The sequence below is a fragment of the Mesocricetus auratus genome, unplaced genomic scaffold (assembly GCF_017639785.1).
Source record: "Mesocricetus auratus isolate SY011 unplaced genomic scaffold, BCM_Maur_2.0 Super-Scaffold_100004, whole genome shotgun sequence".
In the NCBI taxonomy this organism is placed as follows: domain Eukaryota; kingdom Metazoa; phylum Chordata; class Mammalia; order Rodentia; family Cricetidae; genus Mesocricetus; species Mesocricetus auratus.
In genome coordinates, this window is record NW_024429189.1 from 88,424,714 (window position 1) to 88,448,507 (window position 23,794).

General features: G+C 41.2%; 1 protein-coding gene across 3 annotated transcripts in view; it reads right to left on the bottom strand.

Annotated features, from left to right (window-relative positions):
• Positions 1 to 23,794, bottom strand: part of Frmd5 (FERM domain containing 5) — a 275,096-nt gene that overhangs the window by 250,461 nt on the left and 841 nt on the right. The gene's annotated exons all lie outside the window — the stretch shown is intronic.

A 23,794-nucleotide genomic window follows, 5' to 3' on the forward strand; every position in this document is an offset into this window, starting at 1 on the left:
GGAACCTTCTGAAACTAAAAAGCTTCTGTAAGGCAAAGGACACAGTCAAAAAGACAAAAAGGCAGGCCACAGAATGGGAAAAGATATTCACTAACCCTACATCTGACAGAGGGCTAATCTCCAAAATTTACAAAGAACTCAAGAAACAAGTCTCCAAAACACCAAAGGATCCAATTAAAAGGTGGGGTACAGAGCTAAATAGAGAATTCTCAGAGGAGGCTAAAATGGCTAAGAGACACTTAAGAAAGTGCTCAACATCCTTAGCCATCAGGGAAATGCAAATCAAAACAACTCTGAGATACCATCTTACTCCTATCAGAATGGCTAAAATCAAAAACACCAAAGACAATTTATGCTGGAGAGGATGTGGAGAGAGAGGAACACTCCTCCACTGCTGGTGGGAGTGCCGACTCATACAGCCTCTTTGGAAATCAGTATGGAGATTCCTCAGGAAAATGGGAATTCATCTACCACTAGACCCAGCAATTCCACTCTTAGGCATATATCCAAATGAGGCAAGTTCATACAACAAGGGCATCTGCTCCACTATGTTCATAGCAGCATTATTTGTAATAGCCAGAACCTGGAAGCAACCTAGATGCCCCTCAACTGAACAGTGGATAGAGAAAATGTGGTACATTTACACAATGGAGTATTACTCAGCAGAAAAAAACAATGGAATCTTGAAATTCGCAGGGAAATGGATAGCACTGGAAGAAATCATCCTGAGTGAGGTAACCTGTAGGAGGAAGTCTGATGCCGCCATTAAACATGTGACTTACTAGAGGCGCATACAGATGAGGTAATAAAAGGGCGGTTTACCACACCGCTAACCACACCCACTTTAGGCAGGACTAAAGACGTATACGGCTGGACGTAAAGACGTATACGTACGTAGGCGGAACTACGTCACTAGCCAGGCCCACTTTTGGGCATGGCTAGGGGCGTTACGGGGGAAGGCATAAAAGACAGCGCACAGGAAGTCTCGCTCTCTTTTCCTGGAGTTCGGCTTCCGGTCCAGTCGCTAGCGGAGATCTGCTGGGCTTCTCGGGGTTTGGTATCTTGTGAGTAATTTTCTATATAAAATACTTAGCCTTATTTTCAGTAATTGTGTGTCGTGTATCGTTACAGCGCCCGTAAAGCCAACAGTAACCCAGTCGCAAAAAGACAAACATGGTATGTACTCACTCATATATGGATTTTAGACATGCATCAGGATAGTGCCAGTCTGCACTTCCACTGATAGAGAGTCTGGGAAACAGGAAAGAACCTAAAAGATATGCATATATGCATAGTACCCAAGAGAAGAGGATTGAGACAAGATCCTCTGAATGGATGGGGAACACGGCGAGGGGTGGGGGGGAGTGGGATCTGGGAAGAAGAGAGGGGGTGAAGAGGAAGAGAGTTGGTCATGGGGGAACAGGAAGTTGAGGGGGTGGGGGTAGAATAGGGGGAAGAGGGAATCATAGGATCGAATACAGATCAGGCACCAGAGTGACCTCGAGTGATCTAAAGGGATAACACCAATTGGCAAGCTAAGCAATAGTGGAGAGACCACCTCGAATGCCCATTCCTGATAATGAACTTGATGTCTTTAACCATCCGGGAGCCTTCATCCTGTGACTGATGGAAGCAGAGGCAAACACACAATTAATCACTGAACTGAACCCAAGGAACCCAGTGACAGAGAGAGAGGAGTGATGAGCAAATTGGCAAAGAATGGGCTGGCAAAACCAGCAGAGACAGCTGATCTGAACAGGGGAGAGCTCTTGAACCCCAGACCGACAGTGGGGAGGCCAGCATGGGACTGATCTGGACCCCCAAAATGTGAGTGTCAGCGAGAAGGCCTGGGCAACCTATGGGGCCCTGAGCTGTGGATCAGTGTCTATCCCTGGTATACAGTCTTCGTGTGCCTATAGCACAAAGAGGGATGCTCTCTCAGCCTGGACTCTTAGGGGAGTGCCTGGACCCTACCCAGAGTGAAATGACAGACTCTAGATATCCCCTATGTGGAAGGATTTGGCAATAGGGTGGGAGGGTGGGGGGGAAGGGGAGTGTGGGAGAGGGGAGGGAGAGGGAACTGGGATTGTCATGTAAAACAAGCTATTTAAAATTAAAATAAAAAATGATTAAAAAAAAAAAAGACAGCCCAGGCTTGCTTCAAACTCTCAATGTAGCCCAAGCTACAGTCTCCCAGAGTGCTGGGATTCCAGTAGTGTACCACCACACCTGGATTTTAAACACAGTGTCTGAAGTTTTTCTGTCAAATATCCATTTCCCTAGTTTTTGTTCCCCAGTTTTGGTTTTGTTTGTTGCTTTGTTGTTGCTGCTGTTAAGTACCTGGATGGTCTCTTAAATATACTTTCAGTGGAGGCTGGAGAGAGAGATGGCTCAGGGGTTAAAAGTACTGACTGTTCTTCTAGAGGACTTGAGTTCAATTCCCAGCGCCCAGAGGATGGCACACAATGATCTGTAACCCCAGCTCTGGGGTATCTGACACCCTCTTCTGGCTTCCAAGGGTAAGAGGCAGGCATGTGTACTGACAGTCATACACATAAAAAAATTAAAAATACATCCAATGTTTCACATACTACTATGTAGATGGAATGAAATCCCCTTTTCCCAAGATGTTTGTTTCCCTATTGAGTACAGTTATGAACTTACCTATACTTACTTTTAGTTTCCTATTATTAGACCCCACACATTCCTAGGCCATGAATCTCATGGAGACAAAGCAAACCGAGGCTCTAGTGTTTGATAACCACTGTTTAAAATTTTCTGCACCCAATAATTCTATGTATTTACATGTTATAGCGTAACAGTCTGACACATAAGTACACAACACAGAATAATGATCAAATCAGTAATTGGCAAGTCCATCATCTTAGGCACTTATCATATCTTTGTGTGGTAAGAACATCTACACTCTAGATTTTTTGAAACATACAATATGTTATTGTTCATAAAGTTGATTAGTCCGATGGAGCTTGGCCACTAGCTTTCTTCTACAAGTCTGCCAACATCTAACTGATTATATAATCCCTATTAACTTGAAAACTCAAGATGAAGCTACATATTTCTTTTGTTTGATATTTTTATTTTAAAATAATACACTTTTTTAAACATATCATTTAAAATACTTCTACTTACAATAACATTTTAGAGAGTCATCTAGAAGATAGACCTGTATTACTCCAGCTCACTATGTTTTCACATAATCTATTCCTTTTGCTATGTTTAAAAATGTATACTCATGCTGGGCATGGTGGTGCACATCTTTAATCTCAGTACTCAGGAGACAGAGCAGGTATATCTGTGAGTTCAAGGTCAGTTTGATCTACATAACAAGCTCCAGGACAGGGTAACATAGTGAGACCCTGTCTCAAAAAACATAAAAACCAAAGATACACACACATATGCACACACACACACACACACACACACACACACACACCTAAAACAATTAATATTTGGTAACCAGATGTGTACACATAAGCAAACATTTTGAAGGCCCCAAAGGAATCCAAGGATGCTGAGTTGAGGAAACTCTGTTTAAAGTCTACAATGGTACACATTTTCAATGTAACAACATTCTAAGCAGAAACTACACTGTTATTAGGTTGGCAGTGAGTTTAAAACATGACTTAATGCACATAATATTAAAATATATGAGCTGGTACCAGAAAGGTATCTCAGGAGTGGGACACTTGCTGAGCATATTTGAGACCCTCGGCAGAGTTTTCATCACTGAAGGAGAAAAGAATACTGAGTAAGAGACAAATTATAATTGCTGCCATAATCAAGCCAGCCCAGGTGGTATTTCAGGGAAGCCATTCTATTTCCAGTCAAATCATTCATCAAACTGATCAGATTGCCCAGTTCACTGGTAAAGAGTCTCTCTGGTCTACTGAGTATTCATATACACTATGGGCTTTGGGTTATTATTTCAAGGCCATACTTAGAACTTGGGTTTTTTTGTTTATCTTCAGTATAATATGAAGCATGCAACAATGTATACTGAGAACACTTTCCCAGTAGTGTCTTTAGAGTACAAGTGATATTTTTAAGTAAAGATATTATTTTCCCCTGGGTGTGAGTGATTAAAGTCTATGCACCCAAGAATTTGAATCCAGAGCCAATGAAATGGCTCAGGGAACACAAGCACTTGCTGGGCAAGCCTAAAGACCTAGGTTCAATCCCCAGAACCCACATGAAGATGGAAGGAGAGGATCAACTCCACAAAGTTGTCTGTGACCTCATACCAGCAATATGGCATGCCCTTCCTCCCTATAATCAGAAACAAAGTAAGAGCTTTTGAAATATTTTAAATGTCAATGAGTAACTCAGCAGGCACTGACACCAAAGCCTTCTGCATGCTAGGATCCATTTTCCCAGCCTCAGGAGGGCTGCTGTCCCTACTGGGGAACTGCATTCGAGCTTTTAATGCAGTATCAGTGTGTGTCATTTTTATTCAGCTACACAATCTGCTTCTAAAATAAAACATATATCTCAAAACTGATTGTAAGCAAATTACAAACACATCAGAATTTCTATTTCCTTTATTTTAATTTAAAATTAAACTCAATGACATTTTGAAAAGTAGCCTATAATTTCAAAACATAAGGGACATGCTGTTTTTCAAATATTGCTCCAAACAATGAAGGCAGATAGAACAAAAAGTTAAATAAATCTTGTAAGATGCAATGATATTTTATGCTACATAGAATTATTCTCTAAAATACACATTCATATCAGTACTCAGAATATATAATTTCAGTTTTAAAATAAACTTGAATAAAAAGACATTGAGGAGCTGGAGAGGCAGCGCAATAATTATAAGCATTAAGTTGGCAATCCTGAAGACTAGAGTTCAGACCCCACATAAGAAGCCAAGTGTCCCAGCAGAGGTCTGTAACCCCAGGTCCTAGTGAGGCAAGACAGAGGATCACACTGGGTGTTGCTGGATTCCGGAGTGGCTGGGACACAAGCCCTGGTTCAGGGAAATCCCAGGCTCAAGGAAGTAGGTGAAAAGTGATATCAGGAGATGCCTGACACCCTCTGGTGTCCTCTGCATACTCACTCACACATACACATATATGCACACAGACACACGTATACCGAATAAATAAATGAACGAATGAATGAATATATTTAAAAGAAGTTGAAAAGGCTGGATATAGCTGTGCATCTCAGAGACAGATGGAGTTCTGTGAGTGAGTACGGCCTGGTCTATATAACAATGTCTAGGCCAGTCAGGAACTACATAGTGAGAACCTGTCTCAAAAAAAAAAATCACAGAAAAGCAAAATGGGAGAGAGAGAGAGAGAAGAAGAAACTGATAAGATAGACACTCAAAAGGACTCTGAAAACACACAGAAAAAATGTTTTCCCTCAACAAACAAGAAAAGGAGTCACACTCAAAAGTGACACCCTATCAGTTCAGGGATCAGAACAGGAAGCTGCTTCCATTTCACCCATGAGGAGAAAGTCGCCTCCAGTGCTGCAGCTACAGAGGACTGACAACTTCACTCCCTCTAGAATGGAGGCATCGGATCAGCGAATGAAATCTCTTCTTGTCAGAACTGCGGGAGTTGAAACACGTGACGTGGCCATTCCTGCCAGCAATGCGTGCAGTGATAAGGTGTCGTGAAATCTATTCCAGACCAACAAGTGAGTCTGGACAGGGCTGGAGAGCATTAGATTTCAAACACGTCTTAAAGAAGCAAGACGCTAGGGAAGAGGCCGTGAGAAAACGGTAGAAAAGGGAAGACTGAAGAAAAGCTATGTACAGGTTTAGTACTTCCGCCGTGCTCATTCTACTAAACATCTATCCAAAATTAAATCGCTCCATCTTTTCCGTAGAGGAAACCTCAAGTATTCATATCTCTTTGGTTTGGTTTTTGTTGTTGTTGTTGTTGTTGTTGTTGTTTTGTTTTGTTTTTGTTTTGGGGAGGGGGTGGGGCTGGCAACAAATATCAAAGGATCAGTTACCTGAAGAAGAGGAGGGGACCCAAGTCAGAGCAAAGGTTTCCCAAGTAGAGATGGTGGACAGATGCCAAAGATTACAAGGAAGCCGGGCGGTGGTGGCCCACGCCTTTAATCCCAGCACTCGGGAGGCAGAGGCAGGTGGATCTCTGTGAGTTCGAGGCCAGCTGGACCAATAGCCTCCAAAACAATACAGAGAAACCCTGTCTCGTAAAACAACAACAACAACAACAACAAAAAAGATTACAAGGAAATTACAGCCATGAAATGAGTGCCATGGTTAATGCTGACCTGTCAACTTGACCCAACCTGGGAAGAGTCTTAACTGAGAAACTGTCTAATTAGCTTGACCTATGGGCACACCTTGGGGATGGTGTTGAGTAATAGTTGATGTGGGAGGGCCCAGAACACTGTGGATAATGCCAGTGGTCAGCACTTGTATGAGAAAGGAGAAAGAATCAAGCAAGCAGGACTGCATGCATTTACTTCTCCTTCTCCTGACTCTTAACCCATCCAGGCACCGGTACATACACAGATAAGGGTTAGGGGTAAACAAATCTCCTTTTAGGACAACAAGAGGAGGTGAACCTGTTGGGACAAAGCCTGGGAAAGGGAAGGGCAAGGGTAAGGGAGTGAAAATGATCAAATGCATTATACAGGTATATGAATTATCAAAGAATAAATAAAAACATTTAAAAATAAAGTAATTTAAAAGAATCAAACTATTACTGAATAACACTTAAAATGTTGTTTTAAATTTTTAAAAATTTAGAAAATGCTATCACATCTCCTCCCCCATCTCCTTCTGTCTTTCTGTGTCTCTCTGTCTCTGTGTCTGTCTCTCTCTGCCTTCATCTTCATCCAAATAGATTAGGTAGATATACCTACTATCTTTTCTTACTTTGGGGAAAGCACATACATAAGGGCACTCAATTTATGACACTCATTCTCATTCAAGGTGGCATAGGTGATATGAAGCAAACCCAAGACTGACTTCATGTTTTCTAAATACAAAGATGATGGTCTCCTCACTATACCATTATTACATAAAACTACTGAAACCTACCACAGGCAGCTAATTAAACCTTCTCAGCCTAAGCACATATGGCTCCAGCCAACCTCAGAGTCATCAGTGAAGAAGTGAAAACCCCAGTAAAGATTTCAAAAACACTTCCTTCTTACAAAAAAAAACTTACTTTAGCCATTATGATGACAGTTAATGAATTCAATTTTACCCTTTCCGCACTGACAGGCTACTGCCGGTGTTTGTCAAAACTGATCACAAGTATGTCTGTTTCCCCACAGCAAATCCCTGCTTGTTCCCTCACCTGCTTTCCTAATGCACTGTCATTTATAACCTCTGACAGTTGTGCCACATCTTCTACTCACTACTTAAAAACCCAATGCAGTCATTTTGGAAGGCTTTGTACTAGAAATCGGTTTCCTAAGGAAAGATAACCCTCACTTTTCACAGCATGGAAGATGACTTAATTTCTATTACTACCTTTTACTATCAAGGAAGTTTTTAATATTTCTGAATTTAACAAATATCAGTGGGCTTTTCAATATCATTCTTCAGTAACCAACTAAATAAAACTGGGCATGACACAAAACACCACATCAAGAGCAAGGAACACTGAGCTCAGAGCTGGGGGCAAGGCAATGTCGTCTCCTCTACCTCCTCTCTTCCCCTCCCCCCACTCTGCATCTAGGGATCAAACCAGGACTTTATGCATGCTAGGCAAGTATTTACCACCTAGCTACACCTGAGTCCCTAAAATCCATTTGGGAATGCAACAGCAAAAATATCCCTAAAAGAACCTTAGAAATGCACAAAGTTCGGGGCTGGAGAGATGGATCAATGGTTAAGAGCACTTGCTGCTCTTCCAGAGGACCTAAATTCAGTTCCCAGCACCCACACAGGCAGATCACAGCTGCCTGTAACTCCAGCTCCAAGATAACAGACACCGTCTTCTCAGATCCACAGGCTCCTGCACCCATATGGCATTTACTTACACAGACACACATGTACATAAATAAAAACACATCTTTAAAAGGACAAAGTTAGCCGGGCGGTGGTGGCGCACGCCTTTAATCCCAGCACTCGGGAGGCAGAGACAGGCGGATCGCTGTGAGTCGAGGCTGGGCTGGACCGACAGCCTCCAAAACAATACAGAGAAACCCTGTCTCGTAAAAACCAAAAAAAAAAGAAAAGGACAAAGTTAGGGAGCCAGGGAGATGGCCCAGTGGTTAAGAGCACATCCTACTCTTGCAGGAGACCTGAGTTCAGTTCCCCCATGTCAGACAACTCACAACAGCCTGTAACTTCAGCTCCAGGAGACCTCATTGCAAAACTTCCTGAATTTGGTACTAGAATGAGGGTAGAAAGATGAATGAAACAACACTAAGAGTCAGAAATAAGTCCATTTATGATCAGTTGATCTTCAAAAAAAATGGACCAAGACAATTCAATGAGAGAAGGAATTGTTTTTAAAACACACACCTTTAGTTCCAGCACTCAGAAAACTAAAGCAGAATCCCATGAGTTCAAGACTACCCTGCACTGCACACTGACTGTAAGGTCAGCTGGGACTAAATGGCAATATTATCTCAAGAAAAAAGGGGGACTGGTGAGGTAGCTCAGTGAGTAATGGCTACTGCAAGCAAACCTAATAGCCTGAGTTTACTTCCCAGAACCCACAGATGGAAGGAGAGAACAGACTCCAGTGAGTTGTCTTCTTACCTCCATACCATGGAGGGTGGGGGGCAGGCACACACACACACACACACACACACACACACACACACACACACACACACACAAAATAGTAATCAAGCAATCAATGAAAAACAATTTTTAAAGCAAAATAAAGCTAAGCAGATAGCAAATGACCCAGCAATACCACTTCTAGGTATGGACCCCAAAAAAAGTAAAAACATATTTCCATATGTTTGTAATATTATCCATAACAGTAAAAAATATAGAAACACCCTGAAAGTCTTAACAACTGATGAATAACTAAATAAGATGGGGCACATTCATACAATGAAACATTATTAGAAAACAAAAAGTAATAAAGTACTAAGCCAAGCATGGTGAGATACGGCCATCATCCTAGCACTCTGGAGGCGAAGTAAGAAGATTACAAGTTTGGGACCAGTCTGGGCTACATAACAATATCCTATCTCAAAGAAAAAAATGACTACATGAATAAACCTCAAAAATATTATGCTTGCACAGGACCTGGACTCAATCCCTAATAACAAGGAAAAAAATACAAACATATAAACACACACAGAGACATGGACATAGCCACATGCACACATGCACACCACATGAAAGAACTTATAAAAGACTACATATACTATCATACCATTATAAGAAATACCCAGGTCAGGCAGTGGTGGTGCACTCGGGAGGCAGAGGCAGGCAGATCTTTATGAGTTCAAGGCCAGCCTGGTCTACAGAGAGTGCCAGGATAGGCTCCAAAGCTACACAGAGAAACCCTGTCTCGAAAAATAAATAAAATAAGATAAAAAGAAAGAAAGAAAGAAAAAGAAATATCCATAAAAACAAAACCTCCAGGGATAGGAAACAGATCAGCATGTGCCTAGGACAGAGTTTAAGGAAGGGGAGTGGGGAACCAGGAGTAACCACTAGGGGTCTTCTTTTGGGGAGTGATACTGGCATTGCACAGCTCTGTAGTACACCAAGAACTGTTAAACCACTCACCTTAAACATAACTTTACGGGATACAAACTGTTTTAAAAAAAAGCATTATACTAAGTGCAAGAAACCAGACTCATACTGCATAAGCGCAGTTATGACACTATTGAAAAGGCAAAACTCTAAGGAGACAGATCAGATTCACAGTTGCCAGATGCTGCAGAAGGAGGAAAAGACAGACCTCGCGGGAGCCCAGGAAACCACACAATCATCTCTCGGGAGCCCAGGAAACCACACAATTGCTACATGTATTCATTTGTCAGAATTCTGAAAAGGGCACTGTAGACGGAGTTTCTGTTCAGCCCAATCCGGAAGCAGTTTAGTCCCAAATAAACTAACAGAGGCTTATATTAATTATAAACTGTTTGGCTGAAGGCTCAGGCTTCTTATTGGCTAGCTCGCTCTTAATTATTAACCTATTTCTATTAATCTAAGTATTTCCACGTGGTCTTGGCTTACAGGAGAATGCCCAGAGTCTTATCTTCCTGGCAGCTGCATGCATCTCCTCTTCCCAGCATTCAACTCGTCTGGTAGCTCCACCTACACTTCTTGCCTGGCTACTTGCCAATCGGCATTTCATTAAACCAATAAGAGAAACACCATACAGAAGGACCTCTCCCTTCAGGGCACCAATTTTATTCTAAGTAAATGTGAATCTCCCCCCACAGAAAAGAAAAAAACTGACATTTTTTTTCCAGACAAGGTTATACTGTCTTGCCCAGGATAGCCTGGGCTCAAGTAGCCTCCTGCCTCAGCCTCCCAAGGAGCTGTCTATACCAAGTTAATTCACTATCTAGGTGAAAACAAAACAGAATTTGGAAGCTCAAAAGCAAAAGAATGACCACCTTTAAAGCAGTCCATAAGTCATTCTCGCCGAGTTCTACAGCATATGCAGAATACCTCCATGTATATCACCAACATGAGGAGCAAGTTGGTAGCTCAGTGACAGAGCATTGGCCTGACATGCAGAGTGCCCTAGGTTCAATCCCCAGTACTGAGAAACAAACCAAGAAATCACAGGACTGGAGAGACTGTACTATTGCTGATGATCGCCAGATGGGATGCTCATGTCTGCAATCCCAGTGCCAAGCCTATGACAGGAGAATCACCATGAGTTCAAGCCCTGCAAGGGCTACCTAGTGAACCCCAGGATAGCCTGGACTAGAGTAGGAACCTGTCAAGGAAGAAAGGGAGGGGGAGGGAAATATTACCTATGACATTGTTAATAATATAACTGTGAGGACCAGGTCAGAAAACTCTCCTTTGAGATTTCAAATCAAAGTTAGAAAACATTCTCCTGAGTCTGGAGAGACAGCTCAGTGGTTAAGAGCACTGGTTGCTCTTCCAGAGGACCTAGGCAGGTTCAATTCCTAGCACCCAAATGGTAGCTCACAACTGTCTGCAACTGTAGGAGATCCAACACCCTCACTCAGACACACATCAGACAAAACACCAATACACAAAATTTTAAAAAATAAACTAATTAGTTAAAAAAGAAAAAATCTCCTTGTAAGATATAAACTAGTAAAAGTCAACATAAAAATTAAGTTATCTAGCTAAGTTCATTAATTTAAGGGGGAAACTATATTGACAAATAAGTCCTAAGCAACTCACAAACCTAGTCACCTAGTTAAACTAAACAAATCACATCCTCTGTCTAGACATTAGAAATATTTTTTATTTTATTTTCTCTCTGTGTGTATGTTTCTTTCTCTTTCTCTCCCCCTCCCTGCCTCCCTCCCTCCCTGGCCCCCTGTCTCTCCCCTGTCTCTCTCTCTCTCTCTCTCTCTCTCTCTCTCTCTCTCTCTCTCTCTCTCTCTCTCTCTCTCTCTCTCTCTCCCTGTCTCTCTCTCTCCCCCTGTCTCTCTCTCTGTCTCTCTCTCTCCTCTCTCTCTCCCCCTGTCTCTCCCCCCCCCTGTCTCTGTGTGTGTGTGTGTGTGTGTGTATGTATGTATGTGTTAATGTGTATACCATGGTATGTGTGTGGAAATCACCTTTACATTGCTTCCACCTTTATGGGGCCCCAACTGAGGTCCTTGGAGCTTTGAGGCAGGGTTTTTTAATCCACTGAGTCATCTAACCAGCTTGTCTAGATCTTTTTTTAAAAAGGAAAAGAAACAGAAAAATTAACCTATTTGGGGAAAAGCACAAACACATTTACATTAATCAGTCAGAATTAATTAATCAGTCAGAATACGAGTTTTTATTATAAAGTGGAAAGGAAAGAGCTACAGACCTCTCAGTATTCACTAATATGCTTGCAGGGAGAAACACCTTTAGTCTCATGGGTAGGTAATTACAAACCACTGCTATGGAAAGGGCCCACTTATAAGAACATTACACAATTGCAAGACTATCCCGCAAAACCTTTTTAATTCCAAACAACTTTCTAATTTGTTAGTCCAACACCTTTGATCCTAAAATCATTGCCTACAATACCAGAACCTAGTAGTCATTAGTCCAAATATAACCAATGCAGATTTTGCATTCATTTTAAAAAGATCTCTTATGATTTTTGACTAACATGAATCAGTCCCCCAATATGTAAACCGTGTTGGGCAGTAAAAAAAAATTATATTTTGTCTTTTACAAAACTAAGATCAGATCACAGACAGGGGAGGCACCAGGCTCTTCCTGACACCCTAGTCTAAAGGCAGCTCTAAAGAAGAGCCATCACTGGGGGAAAGCCTTCAATGAGGAAGAAAAAAAGAGCGAGAGAAAACCCTGGGCTGGGAACAAATCTCTTGTGAACTACAGAATGTGCAGGCACTAAGGGGACCTTCAATCCGAGCCTTCTCTTTTGCAGTTGAAGACTCACACTGCATCTTGAAGGTCAGGTTGCCTGCCCAGCTCTTAAAATCATTCACGAGTTACACACTTAACACACATATCAAGTTTTAACCATAAACTATTGAACTACTTGCTTATTTCGTCAGAAAGCCATGAGAACAGCTGTGAACTCACGAAGACCCGAGTTCAGATTCAACAGCAGACACAGGGTAATGTTGGGAAAGGAATAAAAAGAGTTAATAGAAAATTATCCACTTAACACCTAATCTAGCCAAAGCCAAACATTTTAAAAGTTTTTAGATTGGAACCTCAGTGTGTCAATTTATTCCGGACAGATTTCTATTAGTACTGTCTCAAGTTCCAGTTAACTAAAATATGTAAGACTTTTACGTTTAATAATGAACTTTAAGAGCACATATCACCATACATCATGTTCTGTGTTTTTGTATATTAACCTACCTTGGGGAGTTGGGGGGGGCGCCACGGCACATGTGCGGATGTTAAAGGACATCTTTGGGGAGTTGGTTCTTTCCTATCATGTTAGTTCCAGGGATAAAACTGGGGTCACCAGGTTTGAAAGCAAACACCTTTACTCACTGAACCATCTTGCCAGGCTTACTGTTTTTCAGTTCCTCCCCACCTCCAGCAAAAGAAGGCACAGTCACACACATGACATAGGCAAAGGCTAACCTAAGCCGTGTCTGAAATTAGAGATGGTGATGTGGGCGTTGCATAGTCTGCTGTGCATGAGGCTAGCATAAACAAGGCCTTACTTAGGTTTACTCTCCAGAACCAAATAAATGTGAGAGGTTATATTAAATGAGTGGCTGAAAGTCCAAATTAGTATAGAGCAAAGAGAATGATAAGGGATGAGCAGAAACACCACCACACCAGGAAAGAGCATACAAAACAAGGCTGGGGTATCTGCAAGTACAACGCAGAGGGGAATTGCTGACCTAGCTTGCACAAAACCCTTGGCTAGACCTCAACACAGGGGGATGAGGATGAGAATCTGAGGAAGGGAAAACAGCTTTCCTTGTTACTTCTTTTGCCATGTTCTTTCAACCAGAAAGGTATCCAATGTAAGATATATTATTAATAAAAATAGTCCATAATATTTTATAATGACATGCTGGGAGATCTAATTTGAAGCAAGACAGTATATCATTATATCTGTCTCTTAAAATAATCAAACTGTCAAGTGTAGCCAATATAAAATTAGGATATGAGTAATATCTTCTTTACCATAGGAATTATTAGAAAACAGTTCTTAGATGTGATTTCTGTAATATGGCTATTCATTTAAACAAGCTTGTCTAATCACTCCATATGTATTAAAAAGTAAGCAGGGCTGGAGAGATGGTTCAATAGTTAAGAGCATTTGCTATCTTGCAGAGGATGTAGGTTCGGTTCCCAGCGCCTGCATGGTGGCTCACAACCATCAGTAACTCCAGTTTCACAAGATCCAGTGCTCCCTTTTCACCTCCACAGGCCCAGGCACACATGTAGTGCACATACATAGATCCAGACAAAACACTTGTAAACATAAAATGGTAAGCAAAGAGAGTGTTAGATTTCCAAGGCATCTCCACTGCCTACAAAATCTGGCACTGCCATAGTTGTGCAGTGATACCAAGCAAACTGTTTTTTTTTCCAACACAGTCTACATATACTAGAATCTGAAGCTGAGCAACCAAGATCCTTTCATAGACTGACTTCTAAGCAGCATCCCAAAGAACTGGTGGGCTATGCTGTTGCATAGGTTGTGTACCACGAAACAGCAGGCTCACTGTTCCATAAAACACTCTAAGCATCTTTGCCAGCCCATTGAGTCCTTCTGACCTACAGAACTCCAATCCATGTTAACTTTAGTGGTTTGGATGTCTCTAGAGACAAAAATATGATAGAAAGCAGGCTGGGTGGGTGCTTCCACCTGCCAAATTATCCCTGAAGTACACCACATCCTCCAGTGAATTGATTACTTCTGCTCTCTAGTATTCTGATCAATGTTCTTATCTGCCTGGCTCATGTATAACAAAATATGAGTCTGAATGGCACCTGCCTAGAGCATTGCAAACCCTCAGGGAACGCTGAAGGCAGCTCCTCCACATAGGTATCCTCACAATGAGGAAGGAACCCAGATTAGAAGCTTGTAAGTTAGATCAGGTGCAGGGTGCAGGGAGGCTCTACACTTGGATCAGGTACAAGGGGGGGTGGCTCTACACTTAAATCCAGTGCAAGCAGAGGGAGCTTTACACTTAGATCAGGTGCAAAGGCAGGGGAGCCCCTACCCTAGCCTACTGTGTGAGTTCCTGAGTGTTTTGACTTACTCCCACTACAAGTTCAATAAAAGTAGCCAGACATTTGCTTGTGCCCTGGGGCATGCCATTTTGATATACCACTATCAGTTTGTTTTTTTTTCAAGCCTTGGGTCTAAGGAACTTTGCTAAATTGTTTTGCCTCCCTTAATCTTCCCAACAAAGGAGTGTTCCTACTGTCAGCTATCCCCCAGCCATCGGACTTTAGGAGATCCCTTCTTTGTCCAGAGCAAAATAACCTATTAGCATTGGCAATCTGCCAAACACTGATTGCCCAAATGCCAGGCACTCCTTTCTTGGAGGTTCCCATCTCCAAAGCTGTGGCCTGGCACTGTTTTCAGCACTAAAAGTGCACCCTGGGTAGGCTGGCGACTTCAGAGTTGGCAGGGAGGGCTTCCCTGAGGAATCCAAGGAAGCATGTCCTGGTGATCTACAGAAGCTATTTTTGGTGGGCACAGGTTTAGGGACAGAAGATGCTCAAATGTGGCTTTTTTAGGGCTTCATGCGTCACCTTTCTTAACTGCTACTGCACAACTGAGGTGGAGCTGTGTCCATCGGGAGTTTTTTTTTAAACATCAGCTAAAAGTTGGAATTTGATCATTACATTGATGCCCAAGGAAAGAGGATTCTTGGAAATAAAATTCATAGGTAGTTGCTACAGCTACAGGATTAAGATTGAAACACACTACCATCATTTTGGGAGGAATCTTAATTTGTGTTATACAGTCTTAGAATTAGACATCATTTACCACCAGCTTTATGCATTTATTTTTAGTTTGGGCTGATTCCTCTCAGTCTGTCAAATATGATTGAAATTTTGCTGACAGTAATTCTCTCTCAGCAAGTATATTTCTGTTGTTTGGCTCAACTATACCAGAGTGAATGAGATAAACACACTAAAAGGAAAACTAAAGACTTTACATTTTCAGCTTTTCTATCCAAAGCAGCTTCTTAACTCAGCCTGGAATGCCCTCTATCCATTGCCAAGTTCCATTTTCTGCTTTGGCAATCTTTCATAACCTAGATCAAGTTTCACCTCCACTGGGAACTATTTATTAACTAGGAATCCCTCCCCCCTCTCACCCCCCTCTACCACTAGCACTGTCAAAGTATATCAGCCGCCTTAGCCCCCAAACCACAGTGTTTATACTTTATAAATTGTAAATTCTTAAATAACAAAGGAGCTATTTCTTTCTCCCTATGCCCTAAGTTACGGAAAATATGTATTTGAAAAACAATACATAAGTATGCAAGGATCAAGGGCTGAAGGCTCAGTGGTTAAGAGCACTGGCTGCTCTTCCAAAGGACCTAGGTTTGATTCCCAGCATCCACATGGTGGCTCCCATCTATAACTCCAGTTCCAGGGAATCTGATGCCCTCTTCTAGCCTCCATGGACACTGCATGCATATGGTGCACAAGCACATAGGTAAAACATCCATATAAAATAAATACATATGCAACGATCAAATTGTTTTTAAGTGAGGAGATGAAGACCATGAAACTGATAAATGCAACATCAAAATGGTACGATGAACAAGATCTTTAGAATCCCAACAACCTGAACATAGGTCTACATACATGCAGAAAAAATAATAAGAGAGTAAGATCAGTCCAAAAATAAAAATTAGATACGCGAGGCTCAGTCTTTGCTTCTCCTCTCTTATTTTCTATATTCAATAAACATGACTTGCTAATCTTGCCTGTGAGATCTCTGTAATCAGGTAAAGCCTCTCAAACCTAGGCAGCATAAGAACACCTGGAAATCTTGTTCTAAATGGTTTCAGAAGTAGAAAGATGGCTCAGTTGGCCATGTGCCTTCCTTTCAAGCACAAAGAGCTTGGTCCACAGGATCCCTCTGATAAAAGAAATGCCTGGCATGATGGCACACACTTGTCATCTCAGCATTGGGAAAGCAGATGCCTGGCTTGGCCTACTACTTGGTGACCTCCAGGCCAATGAGAGACTGTGCCTCAAAACGTAGATGGTGCCTAAAGGACATCAGAGGTTGTTGCCCTGGCCTCCACATGCATGATCACACACATGTATGCACACTCCCAACACATATGAGCATGCATGCATACATACATACAGATTTTGGACCTTGATCTCCAGTTTCTGATTCACTAGGGATGAGGCAGAGCCAAGAATTTACATTTCTGCTGAGTACCCAAATGGGTACATGGTAATTCCGTGATCCAGCAACCATACTTTGAAAACCACTGGCTTATCCATTCCTTACTTTACTCCATCTTCCATGCTTTTGACAGGGCTCACGGTTTCTACAAAAGGAGTGGGAGCTGTGGGTTATAAAATAGAAGATGCTCTGAATGATGCATGAGACAGCTAAATCTGTTCTGCTCTTGAATGGGTTCCCTTAGTAGGCAATAGTTTTCTGGGGCTTTGAAATGATCACTGATACTCACGGTAAATCTTAAAGCACTTCTAGAGTGGTCCAGAGCACTTCTCAATACAAATCAGCAGATGAGGTCATGATCATGCAAGTAGTTACAGGGGGTAGGGGGTTGACAGCTACAATCACTGTCAAAGGGGTGTTTTCTGCAGACAAGTGAATGGAACTATTGTACAAAAACTCAATGGATGCCAAGCATGTGGCCCAATTATTTGCCTGTATGAGCATGGCACGGAAGGGCCTCCTTAGAGAACTTGATTCACGTTTGTGTTTTGTCTTGTATCCACAGGCAAAAGCCTAGAGATTTTCACCCTTAGAGTCTTCACCAAGTTCCTGCCTTTCAAACCTAGAACACAGTAAGTTGGAAAGATCATAAACACCATCTGCAGAAATAAAGAAAAACAATTTCAGCTGGTGAAAGACAAACACACTGGTCTACGGCAGTCGGAATACTGACATCAGTGAAAGTCAACCACATAGCAGCCCAGGAAAACGTCCATGATTTACATCCAGGGATCGGTCTAAGAAAAACTGTAGTTGGAGAGACTTGGTGAGACAGCCGAGTCAGCAAGGAGCTTGCTATGCACACACGAGGACCTGAGTTTGGACTGCTAGCACTCACATAAAAAGCCAGGCATGGCAGCAGGAGACTGGGGAGGCAGAGACAGTTTTCCCAAATCTCATTGTCTGATCAGTCTAGCTAAATTGGTGAGCTCTGGAGTTAAAGAGTGACCCTCTGTCAAAAAATAAAGTGGAGAATAATGAAGGAATCTAAATTCAATCTAAGCACACACACACACACACACACCACACACACACACACACACACACACACACACACACACGCACACATGCACGCACGCACGCAGGGGGGGTAGGGAGGTGGAGCATGGAGTTGGAGAGGTAAGTACTCTTAGATTCTGTTCTCCAAAGTCCATCTTTTACTCTCCCTATATTTAAGGTAGTAGTATTGATCACCAATGTCCAGAATATTAAAGGAATAAAAGACCTGTTTCAATGCTAGAATGGACATATGACTCGGTATTTTGACCTAAGGGAAAACACTCACCCAGCAACATGGTAATAAAAATGGTTTAGAACTCCTTAGCTTGCTCAGCTGCATAAAAATAAAATAAAATAAAATAAAATAACAATAAACACATGAAGATGACCTGAGCTTGAAGGATCAAAGCTGGAAACCTGGAGGGACCATGACTACCAAGTCACCAGATGATCACCACTACTACTCTCTGAGCACCACGCAAATAGGAAATTTGCTAAGTGTTGTCATTCCTCTGCAAATTCACCTGTGTTGTAGGAGCCCTGGCAGGGCACACATAAGGGAAGGGTGACCCATAGGGAGCTGCTCCATGAAGCAGGGTCTGCTAGTCCAGACAGCATGCTATAGACTAGGCTGTCTGTCAAAGATGAATTCACCTTGAATTGGCCCTCACCTAGAGACAGCTGGGCAGCCTGGTTCACTTGGAGGTCTACATCCTACTCTATGTATTAATGATTTGGGGGATAGGAGTTAAAGAGCTTTATGCAGCTATGAGGGTTGCTGCATTCAAAACACTAATGGTCACTAAGGTCCCATGAAGCACTTCACTGGCATAGTATTTGTTTGCTATGACTCTTTATACCTAAAGGGATGGGGGGGGCTGAAGAACAAGACAAAAATCAAAAGGTGCTTACTGACTGGGCTCCATAAACTCAACAAAGGACAGAGCAGCGTTATCAGAGATCCTATAAACACATTTACACACTTGACCTTCACAGAAAACTGATTTGAGAGAGATGGGTTAAAATGAGTTATAAAGTTAGGAGTTGCTTATTGTTTTCAGGTACATGGAATCTGGGGTATCCCCACCGCAATCATACAGCACAACTCAAAATAAATGTTTTAGGTTTTGGTTTTGGTTTTTTTTTTTAATCTAGAACTGTATAGGCCTTAAGCTAGGTGCTGTAATTTTTAGGTTCATGACGTACTGCTTGCTCTTATTTCATCCTTTATAGGTTCCAAAGCATAATTCTCCACCAAAAAAAAAACCTTTTTCATCATTTTAGTAGGGCAATTATTCTATTATCAGAAAAGTTCTTCTAAAAATTAATGTCTTGCTTCTGATGCATTACAAATTTCAAACCTGTGCATAAACCACTGCAAATCTGAAACAAAAAAGTCTGTTTTCCTGGTGTGGTGGCTGCCTGTCTAAAATACTAGTACTTGGGAGGTAGAGGCAGGTGGATCTCTGGGAAGTCAATGCCAGTCTGGTCTGTATAGTGAGTTCCAGGACAGCCGGAACTACACAACAGAAAGACTCTACCTCAAACACACAAACAAAAGTCTATTTTTAATGTGTGGTGATGATGATAGCACAGCTAAAATAAATGAGTCTCTGGGTTATAAAGTTAAGTCAAAATTTCATGTTCTTTTATTACATGGTTTGCTGAATTGCCTCATCTAGCACATCCATGCCAAGCATCTAACAGAATGCAAATTCATACAAATACCCATAAGTGCAATCTGTCGTGGGGAATGTCTCTGGATTCCCCCGAGTGCCACTGACACCCCATAAACAGAAAGAATGAGGAGACAGTCAAAGATCCAGAATTTATCTTCTGTGCCAAGTATATTTTATACAATATCTAATTAGTTTTATACAATATTTAATACTGAAGTTAAGAAGCAATACAAGTAATTTTAGAATTCCAAAAGGCTAATTTTATAGTTACCTTAATTTCAAGAGCTAGAGACTAACTGACTTGCTATTGTAACAGAGATCCTGAGACAGCATAATTACCTGTTAAGTAATTTTTTTAAAAATCAATATTCATGAAAATACAACAGCTTTGTATTTTTCTCTGTGAATAAAATTATCCTAATTTTCTACCAACATTCCTCCTGCATTAATGAACCCAAGGGTTCCACTTACAAAATGGGAAGCAGAAATTCTTAGAAAATGCAATCCATAGTCCGAGAATGAGTATTCTCCTAAAGCCAAAGACAGAGGGAGAGAAGTGGGAACTCGTACACTTTATTTTATTAATATGGGGGGTAATCAAAGAACAATGTGTAGGAGCTGGCTCTCTCCCTCTACCGTGGGGACTCCTGGGCTCAAACTCAGGTCATCAGCCTTGGCAGGAAGCACCTGTGCCTGCTGAGCCAGCTCATCAGCCCACATTCCTAAATTTTAAAGAAAGGCTCTCATAAGAAGTTACACTACCCCAGGCTGCAATTTCACAACTTCATTGAGACTAACTAGAAATCATTTTAAGGTGACTTATGATCTGAGTTATTTTTCCCTTGAAAAAAAGGATTTCCCAATTCTACTTTGTGTTTAAATGTTCCTCATTTGTTTGTAATATTCCCAAGTAATTTTCTTTTTGCTATGAAATAAGCATTAATATTTCCATTGTATAGATGAGAAAATTAAGGTAAGAAAATAGGAAGCAAATTAAGGAGTCAAAATAGGAGTCAAAAAGATTAAGAATTAGAAAGACTCTGGTTTAAATACAGTAAGGTCGGTCACCTACTAACAGTAAGTAAATTCCTTTGACCTCTGGGACCTATCTTTTCATCTACAAAACAGAAACAACAATGCCCACCTCTTTCCTGTAAGGCTCAAACCAAGTGTCTAACAGAATGTCCAGCATGTAATCAGTCATTCAGCACAGGGTCCACCCCCCAATCCACCATCCCATTTTCATCATTTAGTACAATGGGTGTATAATCAATCCATAACGCCATTTGTGAGGGAAATGAGCTACAGTGAATGCAGAGATCCCTGGCAAGTCAGGGCTCCACTGATTTGCTCCCTCCTTCCCTCTAGGTATCAAAATGACTAGATAGTCGAGCCACAATCAAATCCAAATACTGGCCCCTCTATAGAGCTGCCTCTGCACACACAGCTTATTTATAACACTAACTGAAAAATCTGCTTAGCCTGACTGCTTAATCTGTGATTTTATGTGTCCCAAATAAAACCTAACTCATTTCTGAGGTGGTTTTATCTTTCAGTTATCACCCCCAAAATATTATACCTCTTTCAAAATACTTATTTGTCCAACAGATATTGCTACTAAAATGTCTGAAAAATGTCCCAAACAATACATTAACTATTAAAAGTGTATTCCTTAGGACAAAACATGTCTAGACATTTAAATCCAGGTTGACTTCAAAGATACTGGTTGTTCTTTTCATTTTTCTTTTTCTCTCTCTCTCTCTCTATTTTCTCCCAAATAAAAAGTCAGGTAGTAAATGTGATAAGTGAATACAAATTTGCATATATAAAAACAGAAGAGTCAAAAATGTGGATCAGATCCGGATGTATGAGGCAATGACCTTCAAAACTGGCTGCTAACAACAGTCTTCACAGGGGAGCAATTACACTACACTCCTCCTATGTATACTTTCATTTCTCCTGGTCCTCAGATGCATTTCCATATCAGAAAGGATAAAAGAATGAGACTGGCAGAACCTTCTTTGCAAAAATACATTTTGGTTACCTTAATAATCACATCCTGAAGACCAGCTCACCAGAACTGCATTATGAAATACCGCTAAACCAGTACCTTGACAGAACTGCCGTACAACTGGAATTTACCAAACATGGCTTTCATGACACCAACCCACTGCTATATTTCTAATTCTGTATTGCCCCACATGGTCTCTGGCTATTTTAAAAGCCATAAGAATATTTCTAAAATAGACACCGTATCAAAATGAAAAAATATAACACTTCAAGAAAAAAAGGGGTTCAAATCATCACCTAAAGATTTAAAATATGCAATACTGCCATTCTTAAAGTATTGGAAATAATGCTTAGCTAAGTAAGAAATCTAACCCTCCTTTCCATGCTAAAACTGTGCCAAATGTTTAACAAGTAAGCACATGTGCACACACAGAGACACACATGCATACACACACACACACACACACACACAGAATATAAAACAGGAAAGTTGGTAAGAAAAGTTCAATCTCCAAATGCTTTGTTTAAAAAGCTATTAATAAAAAATAGATAATTGCTTTTTTAAAACCTTTTCTCATATGGACAAACACAAAAGCAAAACACTATCTACATAATGATGTAAAAAATGACAAATATACTACAATTCCTCTGTTTTAGAGTCTACATCAGAAATCACTATGTACATAGATTAACACATCTAGACTGTGTATGGGAGCCAGGACTAATTTTTATAACATTAAATTATAAAATAAGAACAACAAAAAGTAAACACAAACAGACTATAGTAAACATTACTCCAATAAGTCCAGTTTAACTTTAAAATATTTTTTCTCTATGACAATAAGAACCATCCACAGCTACAGTTCTGAGGGCAAGGGAGAATCAAAAGCTGCCTTTCCTGATACCTAAAACCAGAAGGTTATAAACATTTTTAGAGCAGTGATGTTTCCTTTGTACTCTATACCTTGGCAAAAGTTAATGATCTACTGGAGAAATTTTGTCACTATATACCACAAAAGTATTCTTAAGATTTATGAAGTCTAAACCTCACACTGCCATCGGCAGGCTATTGTACACATTTGTTAAATTTTTAAACAAAAGGATAAAGACTTTAAAAGCTCTTGACAATGTACTCAAACTGCGAAGGTGTCAATTCCATGTTTTCTCCTCCTCCATTAAAACAAAACAAGGAGAAAGCTGTACATAGACACAATGGCACCATAGAAACAAAAAGTAGCACGCCATCGAGTTGGGAAATAATACATACCCTCCCTCCACCATAGTCAATTACAAAAACCCTTTCACTTAATGGCTAGCATCTTTATGGGCGTTTAATCTGTATTAAGTAGTCTGTGCTCTCTCTCTACTCTCGTGGATCTTTGGCAGAAGTCAGCACTTAAGCTCAGGGGTGGGGAGGGGGAGCTGGGGGGGCAGGCTGAGCATAGTCAGCATTAAGCAGCTGCTCTCAGACACTGGAGCGCCTTTCTCACTCGTCTGTTTTATGCTATTGGGCACTGTCAGCAAGATAGATGGATGATGGATGGATGGACGGACGGACATTCTGGGGTTAGGGTCTAGGCAGGTAGTTTCTGTCACATCTGAGCCTAGAAGTATCCTCCAGATACTTATGGGAAATGAAAGGGATCAGGTGAGACCCTCCCGGGTCCAACTCAATTTGCTTCTCCACAAAGAACAGTTTCTGGCAGTAAGCGCAGGGTTGGTCCTCTGGTAGAAGAATTAAACACGAGACCATTGTCGGCGCTTTCAGTCTCTGACTTTATAAAGGAGAGACTGCATTCCTGGGGAAAACACTATATGACTCCTGACGCACCACACAGCAGTAGTGAAGGGACAAAAGCCAGGGTTTGCAAAAACAAACAAACAAACAAAAACCTTTCAAAACGCCAGGTTCTGAAAGAAATTCTGTGCGGCATTATTGCATTGTTGGCTTTTCCGTAAGTCTCCGGTTCTTTCCAGCCACTGCCAACCTCCAAATCGCTGGGACTTGTTGCTAAATCTTTGCCTCACGTCCCCCCACCCCCAGAAATAACCAACACGTTGAGATTTGGGGATCAAAAGACGAGAAAGGGA